We start from the raw sequence: 27,650 nt of genomic DNA on the forward strand, positions 1-27,650 counted from the left end.
ATACACAAAGTTTACCGAGATTCAAGAAGACGACACATGACCGATTAATTTAGACCAGGGGTCTCAAACTGGTGGCCCTCGAGCTGTTATAGAACTACAATTCCCATGAGGCATTGCAATACTGACAGTTACACACACAACTCTTATAGGCAGAGGCATGATGGGACTTGTAGTTCCGTAGCAGCTGAAGGGCCACCAGTTTGAGACACCCCGATTTAGACTATATTTGCTGATGTCAGAGTTCAGAGTGACATGACCGGGCAGTGGGGAGTAAAGTGGGGTACACACTAGTAGAAAATCTGCCGAAAATTCCCGTCTGAGGTAAAATCGTACGATTTTCGGCTAGTGTGTACACAACTTTCAGCAGTCGATGCCGACATTTTCAACGAAAAAAAACGGAGGGACAAACACCAAAATTTTTATCGTCCGTCCCCAGACGATTAATGTGTATGCAGTACGTCTGCGAAAAATCGGATACGAAAGACCGCGCATGATCAGAAGTTGCTGACGACCCGGAAGTCTGGGAACAAATGTCCCAAAAAAAAAAAAATCGGACAAGAAATTTTGTGAACATTTATGCACTGTCAAAAACGGTAATGAATGCTGAGCAAGAGAGAAAAATAAGAGGATATTTCGTCCGATTTCCGTCAAGTGTGTACGGCCCTAAAAGGACAGGCAAGTATGTACTGCTGGTCAAAGAAAGCATTAAAGGGACTCCTAAGCACCAGTTCACTTTAAGTCCAGGAATTTTTCTTTGGCACACGCTGCTGTAAGCCTCTTACCGGTTTAATCAGCCAAAACAAATCAAGTGATTAGCATGGAGTAGACGGCTCCATATTTCCATTAACATCGGTTTTGTAATAAAGACTGTCAACAGACGACAGAACATTGTTCACCCATTACACAGCTCTGCAGCCGCTGTTAGAACCTGCCCTCCTCTAGGACACAGAACAATGGCTCACCACCACGCCGGTATTATAGGCTGGATGTGAAGATTGGAATTTTCATCATACCCCCTCCCTGGCATCAACACACAAAACCAAAACGTCACCTGTACCTGCTCGGTCATGCCGGATCCACGTGGAACTGCACATGGCCAACGCAGTTCACAAAAATAAAGTTTGCTCGACAGCTGTAGATGACAATTACCGACTGCAGTCAGCCCATCGCCAGCCTGAAGCATGATTCATCCAGTGGCCAGGCAGCAGAAAGAGAAATCTTATTTCATTCCGTAATTCTGCACTGGTTTTCAGCTTTTTTTTTTTTAAGCCAACTTCGGACAAAAGCATAAAAAAAAAAAAAAAAAATTTTTGACTTACTGTAAAATTAATTTCTCTGATGTTCATTGACAGACACCGCTGATATTCTTAACCATTGGGTTATACTGCCCCATACAGGAGTAGGGCACTAGGCAGAAAAAAATTGGCTATGCCCATGGGCAGTCCCAAGGGGTATACTCCCATCAACGCCTATCAACTGAGGTAATCCGCCTGTCAATTGTCCACCCCGGGAAAGTGTACAGCGGAGAGGGCTGGAACTAATCGTTCTGCCCACCTTAGAATGCCAGCTACCTCCAGAGCCAACAGGACACTTCTTGTACCCACTTTGTGATTGACATAAGCGCATAATGCATAATACGCATTGGACAACCCTGAACACGATCTGTCCAATAGTCCAGACACAGTCTGATAGCTCGGAGTTCAAAGACATTGATTGGTAGTCTGGACTCTTCCAGCATCCAGATCCCCTGAGCAGAATGTTTGCCAAAGACGCCTCCCCAGCCGGACAGGCTGGCATCCATGGCGACCACTGTCCAATACAAGGGGAGGAACGATTTGCCCAGCTGAAGCGGCGAACGAAGCCACCATATTAGGGACTCCTACGTTCCCCGACTCAGCCGAATCCAATTGTCCAGAATCTTGTCCCATTTAGTCAGAATCTCCCTTGCAGGGACCTCTTATGGAGCTGTGCAAACAGAACCGCCTCAAAAAGGTAGACACCATCAGGCCCAGCACCCGCATACAAGTCCGGAGGGATGACCATCTGCTGGACAGCAAGAGACGAACTGGAGCCTGCAATTTCTGGAGTTTGTTCAGAGGAAGGAGCACTCTGGCTAAGGCTGAGTCCAGAGTCAGGCCCAGATAGTCCAGCCCGTGGACGGAACCATAGCAGACTTCTGAAAATTCAGAATCCAGCTGAACTCCCCTAGAATTCGCATTGTGATCTCCAGGTTTTCCACCAGAGCAGGAGATCATCCAAGTAGCCAAGTACCGCGATCCCCCATCGACGTGACAAGGCTAGAATCGGGGCTTACACTTTTGTGAAGACCCGAGGAGCAGAGGCAAGACTAAAGAGTAATGCCGAAAACTGATACTGCTCCTCTCCCACAACAAAGCGGAGAAAATGCTGATGGCTGGCACATATTGGAATGTTCAGGTAGGCATCCTTGATGTCGATAGAGGTGAGGAAATCCCCCTGACGCAGGGATGCCACCACTGTTCGAATGGACTCCATTCTGAACTTCTGCACCCGCACAAAACAGTTTAATGCCTTGAGGTCATGGACTGGATGCACTTTGGCTTCCTTCCTGGGAACTGTGAACAGGTTTGAGTAAAACCCCTGAAAACGTTCCGGAGTCGGAACCGGGACAATCACCCATGAAGTAACAGGTCTTGTACCGCCCCAAACAGGCCCTGCAAGCGGTCCGGGAACAGGTGCTGGAAGGAAAGAACCTTCCTGGGGGACAAAAAGAGCGAAACTGGATCTTGTAGCCGGAATGAATGACTCCGTGGACCCACTTGTCTTGCACCAGGGCTCTCAAGATGCCAGATTCATTTGGATCCTACCGGGGCGGCCCTGAAAAGCTTTGAGCCCTTGTCAGGCGACCCTGAGGATGGAAAAACTTCTTATGAGCCAAGAAGGAAGGCCCTTAATAATCTGCAGAAGAAAAGTACTCTTCCCCCCGTGAGAGCTTTATTCATGGCATCCAGGGTAGCTTCAAACAGGCGATCTCCTTGAAAAGGAAGATCAGTCAAGATCTTTTTAGAAGTCTGGTCCGCTTACCAGCACTTTAGCCAAAAAACACGCCAAAAGGACCACTGCCAAAACAGAGAGCCGAGCCACTAGGGGAGCTGCATCCAAAGAGGCATCTAAACTGCAGCGCCTGGACCAGCTGGTCCGCCAGTTTGGCAAAGGCAGGGGGAAGCTGTTCTCCCTCCAGGTCACAGTGTAAGAGCTTAGCCCATTCGGTCAGAGTTTGCGACCCCAGGGCAATGGTGAATACCGGCCTCAATGCCTAACCAGTTAGAGTGTACATATTGAGGCCCACAGCCTCCACCTTCCTGTCAGCCAGGTCCTTAAAGGCCAGACTATTCAACCGGAATCATGGTTGCCTTGTTTAATCTGGAAACCGGAGGGTCCACCACCGGTTGAAACGTCCCCTGCTTAAAAAGGGACTCCTCATAGGGGTAACGCCTAGTAAAGCGCCTAGGCACCCCACGGAGACGCTTTGGTCGTCCCCATTTTTTAGTGACAACTCTGTCAAAATAGGCAGGGAAAGGAAATACCTTTGCAGCTTTGGATGGCTTGTGAATGCTAAAGGGAACCCATGCCTCTGTTGCAGCTGTGTCCTCCATCTTCAGGGTCTCACGCACAGATACAATCAGTGCATCCACCAGCGCCTTTTACTGCGCAGTTGCAGACGTGAGGATTCTGGGCGTGAGGTTGAAGACCCAGCAGGGTGACCCACGTCCGAGGCGGCCAAATCAGATTTAGGATCTGATGAAACATATAAGGGAGGGAAAGGTGGGGGTGCTTTTTGCCAGCCCGTTTCCCGAAAGCCACCTCCACCCAGGACACAAAGGAATCCAGGACCGCCGTCAGTGCATTGATGGATGGTCGGGACCCAGAGGACCTCGCAGCCTCAGAGAGGGGGATCAAGTGGAGAGACTCCATGAGTCACCAGGGGGACCCCACAAAAAGTGTAAAACACTGCAAAGGAACAACACCCACTGAGCTGGCAGCACCACCCGGTCGCCAGGCACAAGCACTAAGCAATCCTCAGCAGAGAGGGAGAGGACCCTACCAGACTCACCACCCAGCAAAAACAGGCACCCTCAGCCACCAGGATAATCTGTACTACACTTGCGGCGATCAGGAAGTAAAAGGATCAAGGAGTCAGCACCAGGGGCTCCCACCGCCGAAATCGCCCCCCCACAGGGCTCCACTGTTATGGCCGCCGCTATTTTCAATGGCAAACCAAAGCAAAATGGCTGCCGGACTACACAAACATGGCCGCCGTTTATAGAAACACACAGGCTACAACAAAATGGCGGCTCTGCACGGCACCAGGAGGCTTGCAAGGACCCAGGCCTCAAGGACAGATCCAAGCAGGACGGGGGGTACTGGTAGGAGCCCCCACCAGGTTCAACCCACCCCCAGATAATAGATTGTACGGTCACCGATCGCTCAGTTCTCAGGGTAGAGCCATTGGGGGGGGGGAACAGATGCTACATCTACATAGGCGAGTATAAGTTTTTTTTTTTTTTTTTTTTTGAAATCCTGCATTTCTCTTTTAAAGAATTCCAGGCTATGAACTCTACTATAAGTTGGTGAGTTAGCAATAGCTAGCTCCACCTTTTGCAACATGTCACATGATCGCATCATTCATTCACAGAGATCTGTGATGGAATGAACTACAAGTCCTGTCTGCCACCTCAGCAGTTAAGACTTGCAGTTCTCAATGAAATACAAGCATAGTCCACTGACACTTCCACCAGCTCTCCAACAAAGTCCATACTGGGGTATAGGCAGGGAGCTGTAGGAAGAGTCTGCAGGAATCTGGCAAAGCATTGCACATGTGATCCACTGGCTTTGGGTGCAATGCTCTGCAGCTGCCTGTGAAAACAAAAATTATAAATGCACTTTTCCCCTGTAAAAGTATATGCATTTTTTTTTTTAAAAAAAGGTGAACTTAGCCTTTAACTGTGCTTTTTCACACCGGAAAAGAACTAGGGAGAATAGAAAATAAGACAAGAGAATTGAATAAACAAAGGTAGGGTGAGGCAGGCAGATCCCTCATTAAGTTTGGGGAACTTGACAATGGGGAGAACCAGGAAGTCATGAATAGTGTCACCCAGAGGCGTAACTAGAACCTTCAGGGCCCCGATGCAAGAAACCATGAAGGGCCCCCCAGTCCCCTGGCCGGGGCCCTTCCCTTCAAGCCCGGGGCTCTTCCCACTAATCCTGAGGCGCTTTACTATCGTTGCATGGCCTTTTATTATGGTCCCGCAGCAGGATCCTTTCACAAGTTCTGCAGTGGGCCCCCTTCCTGCAATCTTGGGGCCTCCCCACAGTGGTGCAATGCCAGGGCCCGGTCGCAAGTGTGACCTTTGAGATCCTGGAAGTTCACCCACTGGTTTGCTACCGGGCCCCCTGGAGCATGGGGCCCGGTAGCAATTGCAACCCCTGCAACCCCTGTAGTTACGCCCCTGGTGTCACCCATCAGAGATAGAGCGATGTCTTGCTCATCCAACCAGTAAGAGAACAACCTGTGCAAAAGGCTGAGTACTTTTCTGTCCTTTCTTATCTAACAATTCTATTGCTGGTGACAGATCCCAAGTGTGACATGGGTCCTAGTGCAGATTAGTTCAGGGTTGGGTGATGGGTTAATATTGTAAAATGTACACTTGTCCTGTTAAGCCATAAATGATCAGTTTGCCTGAGCCTACATGTTTATGATAGGGATCAGGGTGGGGGGAGGAAGATGCCTGTAGATGCTTCCAGCACTGATTTATCAATGAGAAAACCAAAAGCAGCTGGAGGAGAACTTTTACCTTTCCTGACTCCTCCTGTTTTCCACTGTCTGCAGGACTGGTAAACATTAACCCCTTTCCGCTGGCCCTTTAAAGCGTAACTCCACTTTTGTTGAGGAAAAAAAAAAACATTCCCCTCTGGGTGATCTCTGTACATTGCAGGGATTGTAACAAACTTTGTTGCAGATTCCGACCTTTTGTTATTCTGAAGAAATCATTGTTTGTTCCTGTGCTGAGTGGGTCTAATGGGAGTGGTTTCATAATTATCTATCAGCTGTGGCAGCTGCAGGGCTCTAATGAGGAAATCTGCTGGGCCTGCATCCCTTCAGCCATGTTCCTATTGGGAGTGTCTCGCCATTTTTGTTGCAGGGGATGCCAGAAATCTGACTTGTATCTTAAGCAGACTTCTGGGAAAATCGGTGAGCCAATCACACAAGCAGGGAATTATGTTTCTGGGGGTGTGGTCAGTATACATTCTGTATACAGAACAGCTCCAGGTGGCCATATTGCATTGCAATTTCAGAAAATGACAACAGCTGCAGATTGAAAAGGAAAGGTAATTTTTTAAAAACATTCAATTACAATATTGTGTCGCAATTCTATACGCTATATTGTTTTTTCTGTATTTGCTATTTTTTTTCCCCCACAAAAGTGGAGTTACCCTTTAGGCCCCTTTCACACACTCTGTCAGTTAGACGGAGTCCGTTTTTCTCAGCGGGGGATCGAGCCGCCGATCCCCCGCTGAGCAGCAGGAGGACAGCTGTGTCTCTGCGCTGTGTGCGGAGACACAGCTGTCAGTTCCCCATGCATCTCTATGGGGGAAATTGGGTGAGAACGGACCGTCAGTCCGTTCTCTACCGATCCCATCCGATCCGATGGACGGATGGAAAATAGGGTTTCCATCCGTCCAGATTTGACGGATCGGATGTCAGCGGGCATGTCTCCGCTGACATCCGATCCCCCATAGAGATGCATGGGGGGACCGTTCAGATCCGCCAAAAAAAACGGACAGGCGGATCTGAACGGTCCGCCTGTGTGAAAGGGGCCTTAAGGAGATTGTAATGCCAGATGCTTTCCTGATCATGTGATTACTGTGATTGGCTGTCACAGTGATCACATGGCCTAGAGCCTGTCCTACTGGCTCCTGATTGCATCTACTGTATGTGTGATATAATGCCCACATCTGTGCATGAAGCCAGCGTGAAGAAGGTAAAGCGGAGCTTCACCCCAACATCCATGTCCTTACTGGTAGCTAAAACCTGTGTCTATAAATTTTAATTATTTTTTTTATTTTTTTGTCCAAGTACTTTTTTTTTTTTTTTTAATTCCTGCACTTCCAGGCTTATCACATCAGCGAGGTACATAATTACCCGTCTCCCGTTGGCTCTTGAGATATCACTAAATATAACTGCGCTACAGTCATAAAAAAACAGCTGTAAGCACCACAACAATGTTGTAAAAGGACTGAAAAAAGAGGTAAAAAAAAAGTGCTGCGCTGCTAAGCAACAAGCTCCTAATGAAATAATAGTGTTGCATATAATCATATACAATTGTGTATATAAAGATATCGATATCCATAAAGTGCAAAGAATTGTGCAAAATATGCAAAATGGCAAATGTGAAAAGTAAACTTCAAATAAAGTCCAAAAATGTGCAATACAAATAAATGTACAGTGTGACAATAGTGGAAATTAATCAATTCCATCAAACAATTTAAAAACGCAGAAAAGGATAAAAAAAAGTCCTCAATCTTCTAAAAAAAAAAAAAAAAATAACGTATAAGAGATTGCTCTCAATGGCGACCCTGATGATGGTGCCACATCCCAAAGGTACGCAAATGCAGAAATAGGGGGTTCTCCTATGGTGGGACTTTTCAGGCACTCTAGTAAAAATACAATAGTATAGTATAATACAAAATTAATTTTATTGAAAAGAGAAGTTCATACATTCTGTATTTTCACTAGAGTGCCTGAAAAGTCCCACCATAGGGGAACCCTCTTTTTCTGCAAAAAAAAAAAAAAAGGGGGGGTGCTCCGAGATATAAAGTCCATATCTGATCAAAGGAAGGACTTCACGTGTTGAGAAACAGGGAATTATCACCCTAAGTGCGACCATCACCAGAATGAAGAGTCAGGAGCGCTTACCAAAATATGTGGACTCTAAAACCAAAAGGCAATCAGTCATTCAAACAGGAACCGCTAAGAATAGACGATTAGGATGGGAGAGTACCACTTACTGGCTGAAAAAATGTATGCAAAAGCGAAATGGCCGGGCAGCAATCAACGTCTGGGTACCACAGTTCCTTTAAGCCTATCAAAAGACTTGAGGAGACGGTGACAACTATTGTGAGAACATTGCACTACAAGTGGCACCACTTCCTGTGCAGCACGTTTTTTCCTTTTTTTTTTTCAGTTTTGAGATATCAGTTTTATAAATCGCAGGAGTCAATGGGCATTCTCCGCTGCTGGCATCGCATTATTTCAAAACCAGAAATGACGCAATTCCAGGTGTCCTTTTTCTTCCGTCGACACTGCCATTGCTATGGCAACTTGCGTCAACACTGTGCAGCGCACAGTGTTGTTACTGTGCATGCGTGAGACCGAGATCAGGCTCAGGTAAGTATTTAGGGGGTACATAAAGTTTTTTTGGTGCAAAGCACCCGTAACCTGCGCTCAGAGTGGTGTAGACTTTAGTTCACCTTATGGTCTTTCGACTATTTCTGTAGCTGTGGACACACGACAACCCAAAGAAATGCTATGGCCTTGCTGCCCCTTACACGACCAGGGAAGTCTGGAAACACTGTAACAACAAACAAACACAAGGGCGCACCGGCCTAGTGCATGATCATTTAGATGGTTTATTTAAAAATAAGGATTAAAAATACTCACAAACGAGTTCTTGTTAAAAGCATGTCACAAAAGGAACGCAGTCCTCAGTAAAGGTATCCGAGGGCGAGTTTTCCCTTAGATTCTTGAGGGCTAACGCGTTTCGAGGCCTAGCCTCTTCCTCAGAGCCTAAACCATCTAAATGATAAAGCACTAGGCCGCTGCGCCCTTGTGTTTGTTTGTTGTTAAAGTATTTAGGGGGGGCTGGGGGCTGCATCCAAAATGTTTTTTTTAAGATTAAACACCTTTCACCTTTACCACCACTTTAAGGGCTCATTGAGGCGGGCGCTGAGGCCAGTCCTTCATACCGAGCTGTTTTTTGCTGTGTCTGCATCCACCTGTGAGAATTTGAGGAGATAGTGCATGGATCCGTCCACCTGCCTGCAGGTCAAGTTTTGACATGAGATTGTGTTTGTGCAATGGCTGGGTCTCCATCCATTACTATGAGCTGCCTGCACGCAGTTCCGAGGTGGATGCAGGCACAGCAAAAAGTGGCTCAGCACAGAGGACGGGTCTCAGTAGCTGTCTGAATGAACAGTCACAGACTAAAAATTGAAAAAATAAGGAAGGCCATAGACGCTGCGGTTGCAGAGACACAGTTGCATGTCAAAATTTGAGGAGATAGTGCATGGATCCATGCACCCGCACCTGCCTGCAGGTCAAGTTTTGACATGAGATTGTGTTTGTGCAATGGCTGGGTCTCCATCCATTACTATGAGCTGCCTGCACGCAGTTCCGAGGTGGATGCAGGTACAGCAAAAAGTGGCTCAGCACAGAGGACGGGTCTCAGCAGCTGTCTGAATGAACCCTCACAGACTAAAAAGGGAGGAAATATGGAAGGTCATAGATCATGTAAATTTTATTTCCTTCAACTATGGGTTGAAAAAAATAAAATAAATAATTTGCTTGATTACCCCATCAACACATTCAGTGTTGATGGGGGGAATCCCTCCTGCTGCACTATTGTATTTGGACAGCGGGAGGTTTCCCCCACCGTCAGAATACAATGATATAGTCACCGGCAGCAATCGCATGAAAAAAAACCCAGACAGGCTGGTTGTACTGAAGTCAATCAATAGACAGACTTCAGTAAAACCAAATGGGAAAAAAGCGGAGCACTGAGAAAGGGGATGAGGAACTGGTGTTGGTGAAATAATGGCTCAATAATGGCCTGTACTGACATGGCTGCCATACAGCCAGGAAAAATCACGCACGCTCCCAATGCGTGCTACGCCCCCGTCGTCACTTGCTGTACAACATCTAAGCTGTCCCTGGAGTGTCAGCATGAAGCTTTCCATCCAGGCTGGAGAGCGCTGTTGGATGGATCCACGGCGCGACCCTCTGTGAGGTTGCACACAGACCTACAGCGGGACCGATCGAAGGGTGCAGCAGGACGCAGATATTGATATGCCTTGCTCAAGATTTTAAACATTTAAGTTGTTAACCTCCAGATTAAACATATTACCTATATACTACACCTAGTAGGTGCCCCTTTCTTCTTCTCTGCAGTAGAACCAGCCTGACCATAGATTGATGGAAATTCAAATTAATGGATGAAACTGATTAATTTGTGGCTGGCTTAAAGTGATATTAAAGTCTCTTATAAATAAAATAAACAAACATGTCATACTACTTGCTCTGTGTAAGGGTTTTGCACAGAGCAGTACCGATTCTCCCCTTCTCGGGTCCCCCATCGGCGCTCCTGGCCCCTCCCTCCTGCACAGAGCAGCACCGATCCTCCTCTCCCCAGGTCCCCCGCCGGTGCTCCTGGCCCCTCCCTCCTGCACAGAGCAGCACCGATCCTCCTCTCCCCAGGTCCCCCCCCCCTGGCGCTCCTGGCCCCTCCCTCCTGCACAGAGCAGCACCGATCCTCCTCTCCCCAGGTTCCCCGCCGGCGCTCCTGGCCCCTCCCTCCTGCACAGAGCAGCACCGATCCTCCTCTCCCCATGACCCCCACCGGCGTTCCTGGCCCCTCCCTCCTGCACAGAGCAGCACCGATCCTCCTCTCCCCAGGTTCCCCCGCTGGCGCTCCTGGCCCCTCCCTCCTGCACAGAGCAGCACCGATCCTCCTCTCCCCAGGTTCCCCGCCGGCGCTCCTGGTCCCTCCCTTCTGTACAGAGCAACGCTGATCCTCCTCTTCTCGTGTCCCCCTCTGGCGCTCCTGGCCCCTCCCTCCTGCCAAGTGCCCCCAGAGCAAGCAGCTTGCAATGGGGGAAGCAGCTGTGTGTGTCCATTTACACACAGAGCTACAGCTTGGTCCTGCCCCCCCCCCCTTCTCTTGATTAGCTCAATGGCTCTCGCTGCTGTCTCAGCCAATGAGGAGGCAGAGTCAGTCCCCGGAGAGCAGAGGCACTTGTGCACATCGCTAGATTGCGATGGGGCTTGGGTAAGTATTAGGGGAGCTGCTGCACACTGAAGGTTATCTTCATGCATAGAATGCATTTGGCCCCTTTTACACGGGCTTTCCGATCAGGTCCCTGTCAGTTCTTCAGGGGGACCTGATCGGATGCTCCGTGCACCCCTCTGAGATAGCGGATGTCAGCGGTGACATGTCTGCTGACACCCACTACTATCCGATCCGGTCTGTGAAATCCAGACGGATGGAAACCCTATGTTCCACCCGTCTGCAGGATCGGATCGAATGAAAACAGACAGGAGGTCCATTTTTATCCGATCTCCCATAGTGGAGAGCGGGGATCTGACAGCTCTGTCTCTGCAAAGTAAGCGGAGACTGAGCTGTCATCTGCCTGCTCAGCAGGGATCGGCGGATCGGTCCCCTGCTGAGCAAAGCTGAGTCCGTGGGACAGAAAGCCTGTGTGAAAGGCCCTCTAAGGTAAAAGACCTTGAGCCTTTAGAACCACTTTAACAAAAGCTCATTGTTCAGGTTTACATGCACTCCAAGAGGAAAGTGTGGTACTTATTAAGAACACATGCAGCTCTGCAGATCCATATCAAACAATGCAGATTGAGAAGATCATGGGCGCATGGTAATAAGTGGAGCATATATATGCAACACAGAACACTGTATACGAAGCCTGTATATAGAGTGAAGAGCTACACACCCACAGCCAGGCTCGTGATGAGATTACATGATGCCTGGGCTCGCCGGTCTTCAGATGCCATTCATTTCAGCACCTGTAAAAAAGAAAGAAAAAAATTGCAACCGCACTCATCTAACCAGAGATTACCATATAAATGGGTGTCAAGCAGATCAGCAAATACCTCAACGTCTGGAGAAATGTTCCAAACAATGCAGACTGTCCTGAGAAGCAGATTGGCAGTCTTCCGCACGGCATGAAGCTGCAGAACAGCTACACCCTTGCATCAACTCTGCTAATTAACCCATTTCAAGAGACACAGATGGAAGAGGTGTCGGAGATTCTTCGGAATGACGGCTAGGAAGCCCCAGAGGAGGCTTGTCAGACACAACCCCCCGAGGCCAATCGCTGCTAGAGTCTGTGAAATCAGCTTCTGTTCACATGGGAGGATCCCGACACCACAATTTGGGTATAAAGAACAAAGACGCTTGAAAATTCCACTCAATGGAAAGCTTGTATCTGTCAAATCTACCAAACAGGGAGCTACCCGGGAAAACGTGATTCACAGGGACTGCTCCCTTTCCTCCAAACCCCCCCCCCTTCAGATAAAAAGAAACTGGATTCGGCTCAGGGATGGACAAGGACACCGGATGTTCAGCATGGCGTGGACAAGAGACTCTGTGCTGCAAAGTATGCCAGTCACCCAGGAGTCAAACAGGAGGCTCTGTGTTCTACCAGTCAGAGGTCTGGTCTGCCATTTGTAGAACTCTGAACCAATACAAATCCTAATTATCAATCACACAATGACCAAAATTTAAATAGAAGAACTGTAGAGCTGTACAGCCATTATAAAGAATCGGCTCAGCACACGTTCCCAACCTCGCTGGAATGTAACCTGAGCTCTGACCGAAAATTATATCAGAAATCCATACACCTGTCCCCTAATCTGCCTTAAAGGATAACTCTTTTGTGGGAAAAAACATCCAAAAAAAAAAAAAAAATATCCAGATGTAGATATAGAGAGAGAAAGAGAGAACTATATATATTATATATATATATTATATATATATATATATATATATATATATATATATATATATATATATATATATATATATATATATATATATTAGGGCTGCACGATATTGGAAAAAAGTACATTGTGATATTTTTTTTCCCAACGATATATATTGCGATATTGAGAGAGCCATCAATCCAGGCTAAATACTGGGTTAATGTTACTGTAGGGATTCAGTGCAGAAGCCTTCTTCTGATTGTACTACAGGGCAAGCCAGGGTTAATGTTACTGTAGTTGGATTTGGGAAGTAGTGCAGCAGAGGCAGCCTTCTTCTAAATGTCATTGCAGTTGCACCATACAGGGCAGGCCAGGGTTAATGGTAATGTAGGGAACTGCAGGTTAATAAGATGATCATGACACTGTGTGTGACTATGCTGTGGAACTAGAAGAATACAGCCCGACAATGCCGACATCCGTCCCGCATGTTAAGTCCGTCCTGCAGCTCTCCTGACCGAGCGGTGAGCGCGGCACAGCGAACCAATCACGTCGTGAGTAGCGGCACAGCGAACCAATTAGGTGTGCAGGCACGCGTGATTGGTTCCCTTTGCCGCTGCTCACCGCTCAGTCAGGAGAGCTGCAGGACGGACTTAACATGCGGGACGGTCGGGCTGTATTCTTCTACCTTCCTTCACTGTGAGTCCCCAATATCGGATGATCCGGCGATGTGACTATCGCCCACTCCTGCAGCACGATATTCAATGTTACATTGAATATTGTTCAGCCCTAATAATATATATATATATATATTAATTATACAATTGCAACATAAGTGATATTGTAATTAGAAATCCACCAAATGGAAATTTTGGAGGCGAAACCGAAAACTTTTAAAAAAGTGTACATATTTGTTTTATATATTACTGCATTATATTCCACTTTTTAATTAGGATCAATAATTTAAATTAATATCACTTTATTGTCAGCAATTATTGGTACCTTTAGCACAAGAAAGGCTCAAGAAAAATGCATACTTTTAAATTCGCGGGTAAAAACATCCAATAAAAAAAAAGAATAAGTATATTTTAATTGGTTTGCGCAAAAGTTATCGCGTCTACAAACTACGGGAAAGATTTATGTCATTTTTATTGTTTTTTTTTTTTTTACTAGTAATGGTGGCGATCTGTGATTTGTAGCGGGACTGCGACATTGTGGCAGACAGATCGGACCCCTAACTGACATTTATGACACTTTTGGGGGGACCAGTGACATTACTACAGTAATCAGTGCTAAAAATATGCACTGTTACTGTACGAATGACACTGGCAGGGAAGGGGTTAACACTGTGGGTGATCAAGGGGTTAAATGCCTAGGGGAGTGATTCTAACTGTTGAGGGTGTGGCTTGTGAAATGACCATAGAGACATGTGTTCCTATATAGAAGGATCACAGGTGCTCTGTGATCATTCCAGAGAGAACAACGAATGGCTGTGTTTACAACAGCTGCCCGTCGTCCTCTCTCAGTGGGGAGCGATCGCGGGTGTCAGGCAGCAATCTCAGCTGCCTGCCCGCTGTATCAGCTTCCCCGATGACAAGTGGGGGCGCGCCACCGGCGCATGCTCACCCCTAGTCTCCTGTGCGTGGCCGACGTATAGCTACGTCGGTTTGCCCAGGAGAGGCTGCCTGCCGCAGTATAACTGCGGCGGGCAGGCGTAAAGCAGTTAAAGCGGAGTTCCACCCAAAAGTGGAATTTCCGCTTTAAATAGTCCTAACCCCCTGACATGCCACATTTGGCATGTCATTTTTTTTGGGGGGGGGGGGGGGGGAGCGGGTACCTAGTTTTGACAGGTACCTGCTCCCACTTCCACTCGGGAGCGCCGCGGCACCCTGAGCGGAAGTTCTCCTCTCTCCCTCCCTCCCTGCAATCTTCTGGGACATGTCAGAGGTCCCAGAAGATTGCCGGCCAATCACGACGCATAGCGCAACTCGCGCATGCGCAGAGCATACCCGGCTTTGAGGCCGCAAACTGTCACAGCCGGGTGCCCACATCAGTGATGCCAGCGCCGCAGAGCAGAGAGGGAGACGACGGCGCATCTCTGGACCGTGGGACAGGTGAGTGTGTATTTAGGCTGGAACTCAGCTTTAAGTATTACCTTGGGGAGAAGCAGACTAGAATACTGCAATCACTGAGCAGCAAATTGTATCACCTGTGATGTATTTCAGTTATCTTGCAAATCTGGCCTGTTAGTGGGTCCTGAGGATAGGAATAGGAGTTGAGAAACACTGGCCTAGGACAAAGCCAAGGAGTAACCAATCTAGAAGCTGAAAAAAGAAGCCTCAATGGTTTTGTAGGAACTGAAAAAATTACCTAGAAGAGAAAAAAAAAAATGTCTCGACAGAAAACAAAAAAAGATTTTGCTTCCTTTATGGTAACATGATGTCTGTTCTCCTAAGGACACTAGCAAAGAACTGAGGCATGCTGGGAGCAGGAATGGGCTGTCCTTACAGCTTTGCCAGTGTCCAGATCTCCTGAAAGTGGCAGGTTAACCCAATATTCAAGAATGCTGTCCTGTAATATAAACCTAAGAAATTGGGGTTTCTTCTACTAACCCTCCTTGAGGCTGAATTCACACCTCAGCGTTTTGAATCATGGGCAGATTTGCCGTGATTTGAAAACGCCCACAAAACGCAGAACGCACATTTGAGATTCCATTCATTTTAATGGCAACTCCAACTGTCAAGGTGTGAATGCAGCCTAAAGTGGTTGTAAAGGCTGAAGGATTTTTTTTACCTTCACTCATTTTATTGGTACCCCCCCCCCCCCATACTCCCATGAGCCCCCTCTTGATCCAGCGATGTGCACGGAAGCCTCAGCTGTCCAGGGTCACTCTCCTGGGCTCTCACAGCTGTCAATCAAAGCCAGTAAGCCAATGAGGAGAAGGAGAGCATGGGGTGGGGGACTGAGTCAGAGTTCTGTGTGTCTTATGGATGCATAGGACGGGGCTCGGGAGCGAGCACACACTAGGGATCAGCCGATATATCGAGGGCCGATCTGCACTTTCCCTGATATATCGGAATCAGCCCCTGAGGTTGCCGATATTTCGGAAAGTGCTTGTACCGGAGTGATGCCTGTACCCCGGATATCGGCGTCCATAGCCGATGGTCGGCTGTCTTGTAATGACAACCGATACGGCTGAGAAGCCACTCTGCTGTCATTACAAGGAGCGGGAGGGGACGTCCTTCCTTCCCGCCACCTTCTGCGGCTCGGACGGGTCTCCCGTCCCACCGGGAGACCCGGTCATCCTACCTTCACCGCCGCCGAAGACCCGATCAAAGCCGCATTCGGCTCTGATCGGGTCTCCATGCAAAAACCCGGAAGTGAAGTCATGACCAATTAAAAAAAATGACAGCATTCAAAACAGCCAAACGTGGCGTTTTGAATGCTTTTAAGTGCAGAGGAGGGATTTGGGGGTCTTTTGGACCCCCCAGATCCCTCTACAAGAGTACCTGTAAAAAAAAAAAAAAATATTTTTTTTTAAATGTCCAAAAATATCAGCAGATATCGGCCGATACGATATGCAATGACCAAAATATCGATATCGGCAATAAAAAATGATATTGGTCGATCACTAGCACACACCATTGCCCCGCATAGCAAGTGGCTTGCTATTAGGGGCACTAGTCAAGGAGGAGGAGCCAGGAGCGCCAGCCGGAGACCCAAAAAGAGGAGGATCAGGGCTGCTCTGTGCAAAACCATAACAAAGAGCATGTAAGTATAACAAGTTTGTTTTGGAACCTTTAATATCTCTAAGAAAATTACAGATTTTACACTTGTAAGTGCAGAAATCTGGAGAGTCGGAACACGCTCTCTAACACAAAGTAGTGGACTGACTTCCCCCCTCGCTCCAACACATCCCCCACAGACAGTGCACCAATCAACAATGTTCTCCCTACCTGAGCAGCTCTGTTGGCACACTGTGGAGTAGGTGTGGGGTGGCATGTTGGACCAGGGGTAGGCCAAACTGCTCCTTTGCGTAAGAGAGTGGTTCCACTCACCATGAAATTTCGATTCCCGGGTACTTTTGCTAGCCACGCACTGTTGGGTATGGTTGGGACTTATGGTTCCTTGGCAAATAGAAGACTCCACTTTCCTTTAATATTAGCCCTGAAAATTCCAGTGTATGAGGAAACTGACATGCTTGGATGCTGAGGAGCTGCTGTGAGGTAAGACACCAACCAGATAATTATAGTCTAAACTCTATGCATAAAGATGTCTCCAAGCAAAGTACACTTCTGTCACACAAAAGGTTAAGTGTCAACCTGACATGCTGCCCGAGGATATGCGGCTTGTCGGATCAATACTGATGTGGGCGATTCATCCACAATGAGCAGATGTGCCCACCACCTGTGAGAGCGACTCCTGGAATGTGAGAAGCTTCTACATAACTTTGCAAAACAACGCACCGGAAAAGAGGACATATCTGCATCATAAGGATAACATCAATCGTCTTATGAAGAGGACAGGTAGGAGCTCCTCAAATGGGTACTCTAGAGTGGAGGTCTCCAAACTTTCTAAGAAAAAGACCAGTTTACTATCCTTCAGGTTTTGGGAGGGACGAGCCGTGGTCAGTGAAAGCAAGAAATACCCCATCATTGGTTTTAATGGGAGGAATCGTGCCCCTTGTTGGTATCAGTGGGAGGAATAGTGTCCCATTGATGCTGTCAGTGTCCCATTGTTGGTGTCAGTTGGAGGAGTATTCCCCCAAAGGTCAGATAAAGGCAAGCAAAGGGTCTCCTCTGGCCCCAGGGCCTCCATTTGGAGGCCCCTGCCCTAGGGCCTCAGTTTGGAGACCCCTGCCCTAGGGCCTCAGTTTGGAGACCCCTGCCCTAGGGCCTCAGTTTGGAGACCCCTGCCCTAGGGCCTCAGTTTGGAGACCTCTGCCCTAGGGCCTCAGTTTGGAGACCTCTGCCCTAGGGCCTCAGTTTGGAGACCTCTGCCCTAGGGCCTCAGTTTGGAGACCCCTGCCCTAGGGCCTCAGTTTGGAGACCCCTGCCCTCGGGCCTCAGTTTGGAGACGCCTGCTCTAGGACACTGACCCAATACAAGTCTCCCCTCTCCCAGAGCTCAAGCCAGCCCCTAATCTCCCACAGTGCCTCCCAACCTCCTATAGTGACTCATAGTGCCTCTCAGCTCCTCCTATAGTGTCCCCCGTGCCTCGCAGCTTCCATAGTGTCCCCCAACCTCCCATAATGACCCACAGTACCTCCCATAGTGACCCCCAACCTTCCATAGTGACCCACAGTGCCTCTCAGCTCCTCCTATAGTGTCCCCCAACGCCTCCCAGCTCCCATAGTGTCCCCCAACCTCCCATAGTGACCCACAGTGCCCCCCAAACTCCCACAGCGCCTTGCAGCTCCCATAGTGTTCCCAAACCTCCCATAGTGACCCACAGTGCCTTGCAACTCCCCTAGTGTCCCCCCAACCTCCCATAATGACCAACAGTACCTCCCATAGTGACCTACAGTGCCTCCAAACTCCCATGGTGTCCCCCAACCTTACATAGTGACCCACAGTGCCTATTTTTTTACTACTAATAGCGGCGATCAGCGATTTTTAGCAGGACTGCGACATTGCGGCGGACAGATCGGACCCCTAACTGACATTTTTGACACTTTTTTGGGGGGGGGGGGGGACCAGTGACATTACTGCAGTAATCAGTGCTAAAAATATGCACTGTTACTGTAATGACGACACTGGCAAGGAAGGGGTTAACACTAGGGGCGAGCAAAGGGTTAAATGTGTCTTTAGGGGGTGCTTTCTAACTGTGGGGGGGGTGGGCTTGCTTCATGAACACAGAGACCTGCGTTCCTAAAAAAAAAAAAAAAAAAAAAAAGAAGGACAGCGGTCTGCCATGTTTATAAACGGCAGACACCCGTTCTGTCTCCACGGGGGAGGGGGGGGGGGGGGGAATCGCGGGTGCCCGGCGGCAATCGTGGCCAGCGGACCCGCTAATTGGCTCCCCCTGTGGCCAATAGGTGGGTGCGTTCACGGCTCCGCGAGTACGTCATTTCACCAGACAGAGCCGTCCTACCGCAGTAAAACTACGACGGCTGGATGGCAAATGGTTATAGTGATAATAAAAACCGACCTTTATAATCCTTTACCTACAGGTAAAAGTGCATAACTTTCACTGTTTAGGAGATATTCAGACGGCATGCAGCCAGTGACGTCACCATCGCATGCGCTCTGAAGGTCAGGCTTACCATGCTGGACCTTCAGAGCCTGTGCGGGAGTGACGTCACTGCACCCCTGGCCACTCATAAGCTCCGGTAATACCAGACAATCTTCAAATATGAACGCTGCATACTAATTTACATAGATAAGCCAAAACAGTATGACCACCACCCATAACATGACCACCCACCTAATACTAATCAGGTCAAAGGTAACATCCACATGAATGGGAGGGGCCAAGGTTTCCCAGCAGAACATCGCCCAAACAATCAGTGCCTCCACCGGCTTGCATTCTTCCCATACTGCATCCTGGTGCCATCTCTTCCCCAGGTAAGTGACGCACCCAGACGTCCACATGACGGAAAAGAAAATCTGATTCATCAGACAAGGCCACCTTCCCTCCATTGCGTGGTCCAGTTTTGATGCTCACGTGCCCATTGTAGGCGCTTTTGACTGTGGCTACAGGTCAGCATGGGCACCCTGACTGGCCTGCGTTCACACAGCCCCATACACAACAACCGGCGATGCTCTGTGTGTTCTGACACCTATCAGAACCCGCATTACCTTTTTAAGCAATTTGAGCTCCAGTAGCTCTTCTTTTGGATTGGACTACACAGACCAGCCTTCACTCAATGAGCCTTGGTTCCCCCATGACCCCGTTGCAGGTTTTCCTTCCTTGGACCACTGCAGATCGGGAACATCCCACAAAAGCTGCAGTTTTGAAGTTGCTCAGACCCAGTCGTCCAGCAATTACAGCAATCAAAAGACAAACACAAGGGTGCTCCGGCCTAGCGCATTATCCTCCATAAAGGCTTTATTAGATAAAGAGAAAAATACTCACAAACAAGGTTCTTGGTATGCACAAAATAAAATACGTTGTCGTCTGCGTCAGAAACTGAAGATATACCTAGTCTGACGCGGACAGCAACATATCATTTTGTTATCCACATACCAAGAACTCGTTTGTGAGTATTATTATTATCTTTTTATCTAAAAAAGCCTTTATGGAGGATAATGCGCTAGGCCATGTTGCCCTTGTGTTTGTATTTTGATTGCAGTGATTTTGGATCACCCTGGTCTTGAAGGGGCTACAAGGCCAAAGCATCCAGGAGAAGCCAAGCGCAAGGCCTCTGGTAGCCGCAGGTGTGTGTGGCTCGAGTTGGTCAGCAGGTCATCTCTCAGAGCGCAGAAGATGGATGCACTGCACTATTTTTGGTTTGGTCCGGCCATTACAATTTGGCCCTTGTCAAAGTTGCGCAATTGTCTTGATTGCAGTGGTCCCAGACAACCCTTGGCCTTGAAGGGGCTGCAAGGCCGAAGCATCCAGGAGAAGCCAAGCATAAGGTCTCTGATAGCCACATGTGTGTGGCTCGAGTTGGTCAGAAGGTCACCTCCCAGAGCACAGAAGATGGGTGCATTGCACTATTTTTGGTTTGGTCCAGCCATTACAATTTGGCCCTTGTCAAAGTTGCTCAATTGTCTTGATTGCAGTGGTCCCAGACTACCCTGGTCTTGAAGGGGCCCCAGACTACCCTGGTCTTGAAGGGGCTGCAAGGCCGAAACATCCAGGAGAAGCCAAGGGTAAGGTCTCTGGTAGCCACATGTGTGTGGCTCGAGTTGGTCAGAAGGTCACCTCCCAGAGCACAGAAGATGGGTGCATTGCACTATTTTTGGTTTGGTCCAGCCATTACAATTAGGCCCTTGTCAAAGTTGCTTAAATGGCTTTTAAATGCAGTGGTCCCAGACTACGCTGGCCTTGAAAGGGCTGCAAGGCCGAAGCATCCAGGAGATGCCAAGCGTAAGGTCTCTGGTAGCCGCATGTGTGAGGCTCAAGTTGGTCAGAAGGTCACCTCCCAGAGCACAGAAGATGGGTGCATTGCACTATTTTTGGTTTGGTCCAGCCATTACAATTAGGCCCTTGTCAAAGTTGCTTAAATGGCTTTTAAATGCAGTGGTCCCAGACTACCCTGGTCTTGAAAGGGCTGCAAGGCCGAAGCATCCAGGAGAAGCCAAGTGTAAGGTTTCTGGTAGCCGCATGTGTGTGGCTCGAGTTGGTCAGAAGGTCATCTCTCAGAGCGCAGGAGATAGGTGCACTGCACTATTTTTGGTTTGGTCTTGCCAATATAATTTTGCCCTTGTCAAAGTTGCTCAATGTCTTCTGATTGCAGTGGTCCCAGACTAGCCTGGTCTTGAAGGGGCTGCAAGGCCGAAGCACCCAGGAGAAGCCAAGTGTAAGGTCTCTGGTAGCCGCATGTGTGAGGCTCCAGTTGGTCAGAAGGTCACCTCCCAGAGTGCAGGAGATGGGTGCATTGCACTATTTTTGGTTTGGTCCAGCCATTATAATTTTGCCCTTGTCAAAGTTGCTCAATTGTCTTGATTGCAGTGGTCCCAGACTACCCTGGTCTTGAAGGGGCCCCAGACTACCCTGGTCTTGAAGGGGCTGCAAGGCCGAAACATCCAGGAGAAGCCAAGGGTAAGGTCTCTGGTAGCCGCATGTGTGTGGCTCGAGTTGGTCAGAAGGTCACCTCCCAGAGCGCAGGAGATAGGTGCATTGCACTATTTTTGGTTTGGTCCAGCCATTACAATTTGGCCCTGGTCAAAGTTGCTCAATTCCTTGCACTTGTTTTCTGCTTCAAATTCACCAAACTTCATGGACAACATGTTCACTTGCTGCCTAATATATCGAACTGTAACACAAGATAATCAGTGTTATTCCCTTTACCCCTCAATGGTCATAATGTTATGGCTGATCGGTGTATGTATCAAAAAGAGCAGCATATTCCGCAGTGCCGCCCAGATAGGAAGTAATAAATATATCTCTCTCTTCTCCAGCTACGCCTTCCATTCTATGGTTTCCGAAGACTGCAGCTTTAATGAGCGGAGGTATGACATCATCTCGGCTAATCAATAGGCTTCTTGGCAGAGGACAGTAGAATTGCTTTTAGTTTATAAAAGAGAGATAGACCTTCAGGGCTCCTGCTGCAGAACACTAAGACTCCCTAATTCCCTTCATCATCCTAGAGAAGGCCGGGCAGATCCGGTGCCACACTCAGCCTAAGCCCTGTCCAAATATTAGAGTGTGTAAATACTGGAGAAACATCGACTTTTTAGGTACACATTGTTAAAACCGAAAAAGTTTATTCAAAACAAAACAAAACTCACATCATATAATAAAACCATATAAAATCAGACTAGGGTAATTGAGTATCTGACCAAATATTCAACAAACAAGCGAAATACAAACCCCAGCATGGGAAAAACCAGAAGAAATGTACACAACGCTCTCTTGACCGATCGCACCTTCCTTGTTTCTTTGCAGAACGACCGGCCAAACCCACTTATAAAAACAGCAGTCTTAATCCCCAATTATGGAGACGGCTTTGATCGCAACCTTCCAGCTTTGAGCATTAATGTCTTATTAAAGAACAAGATACGTGAGCCCCGGACATGAAAGTGCTCCATAAACAATCCAGGTTTAATTTCAGGAATTCTCCGCATCTATAGTGACAAGTCATTCATTTCTACACACGAATCACTCCGAAACATCTGACAGGTGGGTTTGCCCAGCCCGTTTTAATGACCGGTAATAAATGTTTGCTACTAAGTGCCCAAAGAAAAGAGTTTTGTTACAAAGTGTCTTCCATCGTCTGTTCTTCTTGTATAACATGACAACCCCATGGATGGGTTTATCCAGACTGTGACAACCCAGAGATAGACAACAAGACCAGTGACCTCCACACAATTCATGGACACAGAATGTGACAACCCAGAGATAGACAACAAGACCTGTGATCTCCACACGATTCATTGACAACCTCATGGATGGGCTTATCCAGACTGTAACAACCCAGAGATAGACAACAAGACCAGTGACCTCCACACGATTCATTGACAACCTCATGGATGAGTTTACCCAGACTGTGACAACCCAAAGATAGGCAACAAGACCTGTGACCTCCACACAATTCATGGACACCCAACTGTGACAACCCAGAGATAGACAACAAGCCCTGTGATCTCCACACAATTCATGGACAACCCCATGGATGGACTTACCCAGACTGTGACAACCCAGAGATGGGCAACAAGCCCCGTGATCTCCACACAATTCATGGACACCCGACTGTGACGACCCAGAGATAGACAAGACCAGTGATCTCCAGACAATTCATGGACACCCCATGGATGGGCTTACCCAGACTGTAACAACCCAGAGATAGACAACAAGCCCTGTGATCTCCACACAATTCATTGACAACCCCATGGATGGGCTTACCCAGACTGTGACAACCCAAAGATAGGCAACAAGACCTGTGACCTCCACACAATTCATGGACACCCCATGGATGGCCTTACCCAAACTGTGACAACCCAGAGATAGACAAGACCCGTGATCTCCACAAGATTCATTGACAACCTCATGGATGGGCTTATCCAGACTGTGACAACCCAGAGATAGACAACAAGCCCTGTGATCTCCACACAATTCATTGACAACCCCATGGATGGACTTACGCAGACTGTGACAACCCAGAGATAGGCAACAAGCCCTGTGATCTCCACACAATTCATGGACACCCAACTGTGACAACCCAGAGATAGACACAATTCATGGACACCCCATGGATGGGCTTACCCAGACTGTAACAACCCAGAGATAGACAACAAGCCCTGTGATCTCCACACGATTCATGGACACCCCCATAACGGGTCAGGAGAGGGGAGACTGGGGCCCCCAATACTATACACTGACAGCACTGAGGTGTTACCTGGAAGACGTTGGTCTGCAGGATAGGACAAGAATAGGCACATATAGCATGGGACCCGGAGCAGTGAGGAGCTCGGCCACATGCTAAACATAGAGATTTCCCCGTGTCCTTGCAGGGCTGTCAGCATTGTTACTATACATAGAGGAGACACTGCTGACCAATACTGCAGAGGACTATGCACAGAGGTGGCTGCAGATAGACAGTGCATGGAGAAGGATGCAGACGGTGAGCTCTACTGACAGAAATACAGCACCATCACCAAATCAGGAGGTGCCCAAACCACCATCCCATCCTTTCATGTCTAATGTGAACTAGAGGAACCTCAGGCTGAGCTGCCCTGTTCCCAGGATATACAGTACCGTGACCGTGCCTCGTACTGTCCAATCATCTGCATCCAGAGTAGAAGCACCCAGGCCAAACCATCCAAGATGTCCAGATTGCTGTCCAGTCCAGAGAGGACAACAAAGTGGCTTAGTGATTAGCAATGTTGCCTTGTAGCTCTCTGTCCTGAGTTTAGGTAACACTGGGCACCATCTGTATTTCTGCCAACATAGGCTTGCCAATCCAGATGGTGAGCCCTTAGGGCCATCCCTAAAGATGCTCACTTTACCATCCCTACAGGGGCCCACAGCTACATACTGTCCCTAAAGGTGCTCACATAGCCATCCCAAGAGTACACACCACCATCTCATCACATGCAAACCCTATAGATGCCAACAGCACCATCCAATAACTACAGGTGCCCAGACTGCCAGCCCCTGAGGTGCACACACTATCATCTCTTCCCTCCAGTCGCCCACACCATTGTCCCGTTCCTACAGGAGGACACAACACAATCTCACCCTTACAGGTGCCCAGACTGCCATCCCTACAGGCGTCCGAAGCTCCATACTGTCCCTAGAGGTTCGCTTACCACCATCCTGTCCTCAAACATCCCACACCAATGTATCCTCAACAGAGGCTCCCACACCACCGTACCATCCACAGAGGGGTCCCCAACAACGTACCGTCCACAGAGGGGTCCCCAACAATGTACCGTCCACAGAGGGGTCCCCAACAACGTACCGTCCACAGAGGGGTCCCCAACAACGTACCGTCCACAGGGGGGCACCCTGTGTACCAGCACCCCCCGGTCTCATCCCTAAAAGCACCCCCAGCTACACACTATCGCTACAATTGCCCTCTCTGCCCTTCCTAGAGTACACACCACCATCTCGTCCCTACAAGCAACAACACCATCTCATCCCTACAGGTGCCCAGGCTGCAATCCTTAGAGGTAACCACACCACCATCCCGTCCACAGAGGCGCCCAAGCTATTGTCTCAGTCACTGAAGCCCCCACATTGCGGTCCCTACAGGTGCCCTCAACACCACCCACTCCACAGGAGGCGCCCTCACCGCCACCCACTCCACGGGACCTGCCCTCAACGCCACCCACTCCACGGGACGTGCCCTCACCGCCACCCACTCCACAGGACGTGCCCTCAACACCACCCACTCCACAGGAGGCGCCCTCACCGCCACCCACTCCACGGGACCTGCCCTCAACACCACCCACTCCACAGGTGGCGCCCTCAACGCCACCCACTCCACGGGACGTGCCCTCAACGCCACCCACTCCACGGGACGTGCCCTCACCGCCACCCACTCCACAGGACGTGCCCTCAACACCACCCACTCCACAGGAGGCGCCCTCACCGCCACCCACTCCACGGGACCTGCCCTCAACACCACCCACTCCACAGGTGGCGCCCTCAACGCCACCCACTCCACGGGACGTGCCCTCACCGCCACCCACTCCACGGGACGTGCCCTCACCGCCACCCACTCCACAGGACGTGCCCTCACCGCCACCCACTCCACGGGACGTGCCCTCACCGCCACCCACTCCACGGGACGTGCCCTCACCGCCACCCACTCCACGGGACGTGCCCTCACCGCCACCCACTCCACGGGACGTGCCCTCACCGCCACCCACTCCACGGGACGTGCCCTCACCGCCACCCACTCCACAAGACGTGCCCTCACCGCCACCATATTCACAAGACGTGCCCTCACCGCCACCCACTCCACAGGACGTGCCCTCACCGCCACCCACTCCACAGGACGTGCCCTCACCGCCACCCACTCCACGAGACGTGCCCTCACCGCCACCCACTCCACGAGACGTGCCCTCACCGCCACCATATTCACAAGACGTGACCTCACCGCCACCCACTCCACAAGACGTGCCCTCACCGCCACCCTCTCCACAGGACGTGCCCTCACCGCCACCCACTCCACAGGACGTGCCCTCACCGCCATCCTCACCACAAGACGTGACCTCACCGCCACCCACTCCACAAGACGTGACCTCACCGCCACCCACTCCACGGGACCTGCCCTCACCACAAGACCTGCCCTCACCGCCACCCTCTCCACAAGACGTGACCTCACCGCCACCCACTCCACGGGACCTGCCCTCACCGCCACCCTCACCACAAGACCTGCCCTCACCGCCACCCTCTCCACAAGACGTGCCCTCACCGCCACCCTCTCCACAAGACGTGACCTCACCGCCACCCACTCCACGGGACCTGCCCTCACCGCCACCCTCACCACAAGACCTGCCCTCACCGCCACCCACTCCACGAGACGTGCCCTCACCGCCACCCACTCCACGAGACGTGCCCTCACCGCCACCCACTCCACGAGACGTGCCCTCACCGCCACCATATTCACAAGACGTGCCCTCACCGCCACCCACTCCACAGGACGTGCCCTCACCGCCACCCACTCCACAGGACGTGCCCTCACCGCCATCCTCACCACAAGACGTGACCTCACCGCCACCCACTCCACAAGACGTGACCTCACCGCCACCCACTCCACGGGACCTGCCCTCACCGCCACCCTCACCACAAGACCTGCCCTCACCGCCACCCTCTCCACAAGACGTGCCCTCACCGCCACCCACTCCACAAGACGTGACCTCACCGCCACCCACTCCACGGGACCTGCCCTCAACGCCACCCACTCCACGGGACCTGCCCTCACCTCCACCCACTCCACAAGACGTGCCCTCACCGCCACCCACTCCACAAGACGTGCCCTCACCGCCACCCTCACCACAGGACGTGCCCTCACCGCCATCCCCTCCAAAGGAGGCGCCCTCACCGCCATCCCCTCCAAAGGAGGCGCCCTCACCACCGGAGGCACCCTTACCACCATCCTCTCCATAGGAGGCACCCTCACCACCATCCCCTCCCCACACACAGACATCATAGAGGTGTTCTTTATTGTGGCCTCTCAATTCTCCATTTACAGCCCTCCATGCAGTCACCCATAGCAACCAGATCCCAGCATGGGGCTGTCCTCTAACCTGAGCTGTGATTGGCTGCCCTGAGTCCCCGCCCTCCCATCCTGCAGAGGTCTGTCATAGGGCTCCGGGGCCTGGTACCAGTCCGGGGTGAAGCGCCCTGTGCTCGGGGCCTCCCTCATTGTACACACTGCACACTCATTGAGGTGCGGCCTTCTCACACAGGCCCGGGCCGTCATTACCTGTCAGGAGTGTCCGGGGAGGCCGCTGGACTTGTCTATAGCCGCCGGCTGTCCCGCCGCTCCTCGCCCCGCCGCATCGCTCCACTCTCTGCTCTGCGCCCGACTCCCCGCCCCGGCCGCTGAAAGGAACAATCAGTGCGCAGGCGCGGTCCTGTCACACCATAGAGAGCGACCCGGGCTAGAGCGGCCGTCACCGCGGCGACCAGCGCCATCTTGTGCGTGACTGCCGCGGCCGCCATGTTTAGTGAGGGCAAACGGGAACACAGTGGTCCCATTGTGGGGGGGAGTATTTCCAGTGTAATGTATAAAGGGTGCACTTTAATCACCACAGGGGACCCCGCCATGTACTCTTCCACT

General features: G+C 50.0%; 1 protein-coding gene across 1 annotated transcript in view; it reads right to left on the reverse strand.

The window, feature by feature from the left end:
• The window catches only part of CLASP1 (cytoplasmic linker associated protein 1), a 390,996-nt gene extending 363,580 nt beyond the window's left edge, over positions 1-27,416 (reverse strand). Inside the window, exon 1 of the mRNA XM_082262205.1 lies at positions 27,294-27,416. The gene's annotated coding sequence lies outside the window, so the exon portion shown is untranslated. The remainder of the gene's footprint in view (positions 1-27,293) is intronic.
• Between the last annotated feature and the right edge of the window lie 234 nt (positions 27,417-27,650).

Source organism: Pelophylax lessonae (assembly GCF_965119305.1).
Source record: "Pelophylax lessonae genome assembly, chromosome: 6".
NCBI lineage: Eukaryota > Metazoa > Chordata > Amphibia > Anura > Ranidae > Pelophylax > Pelophylax lessonae.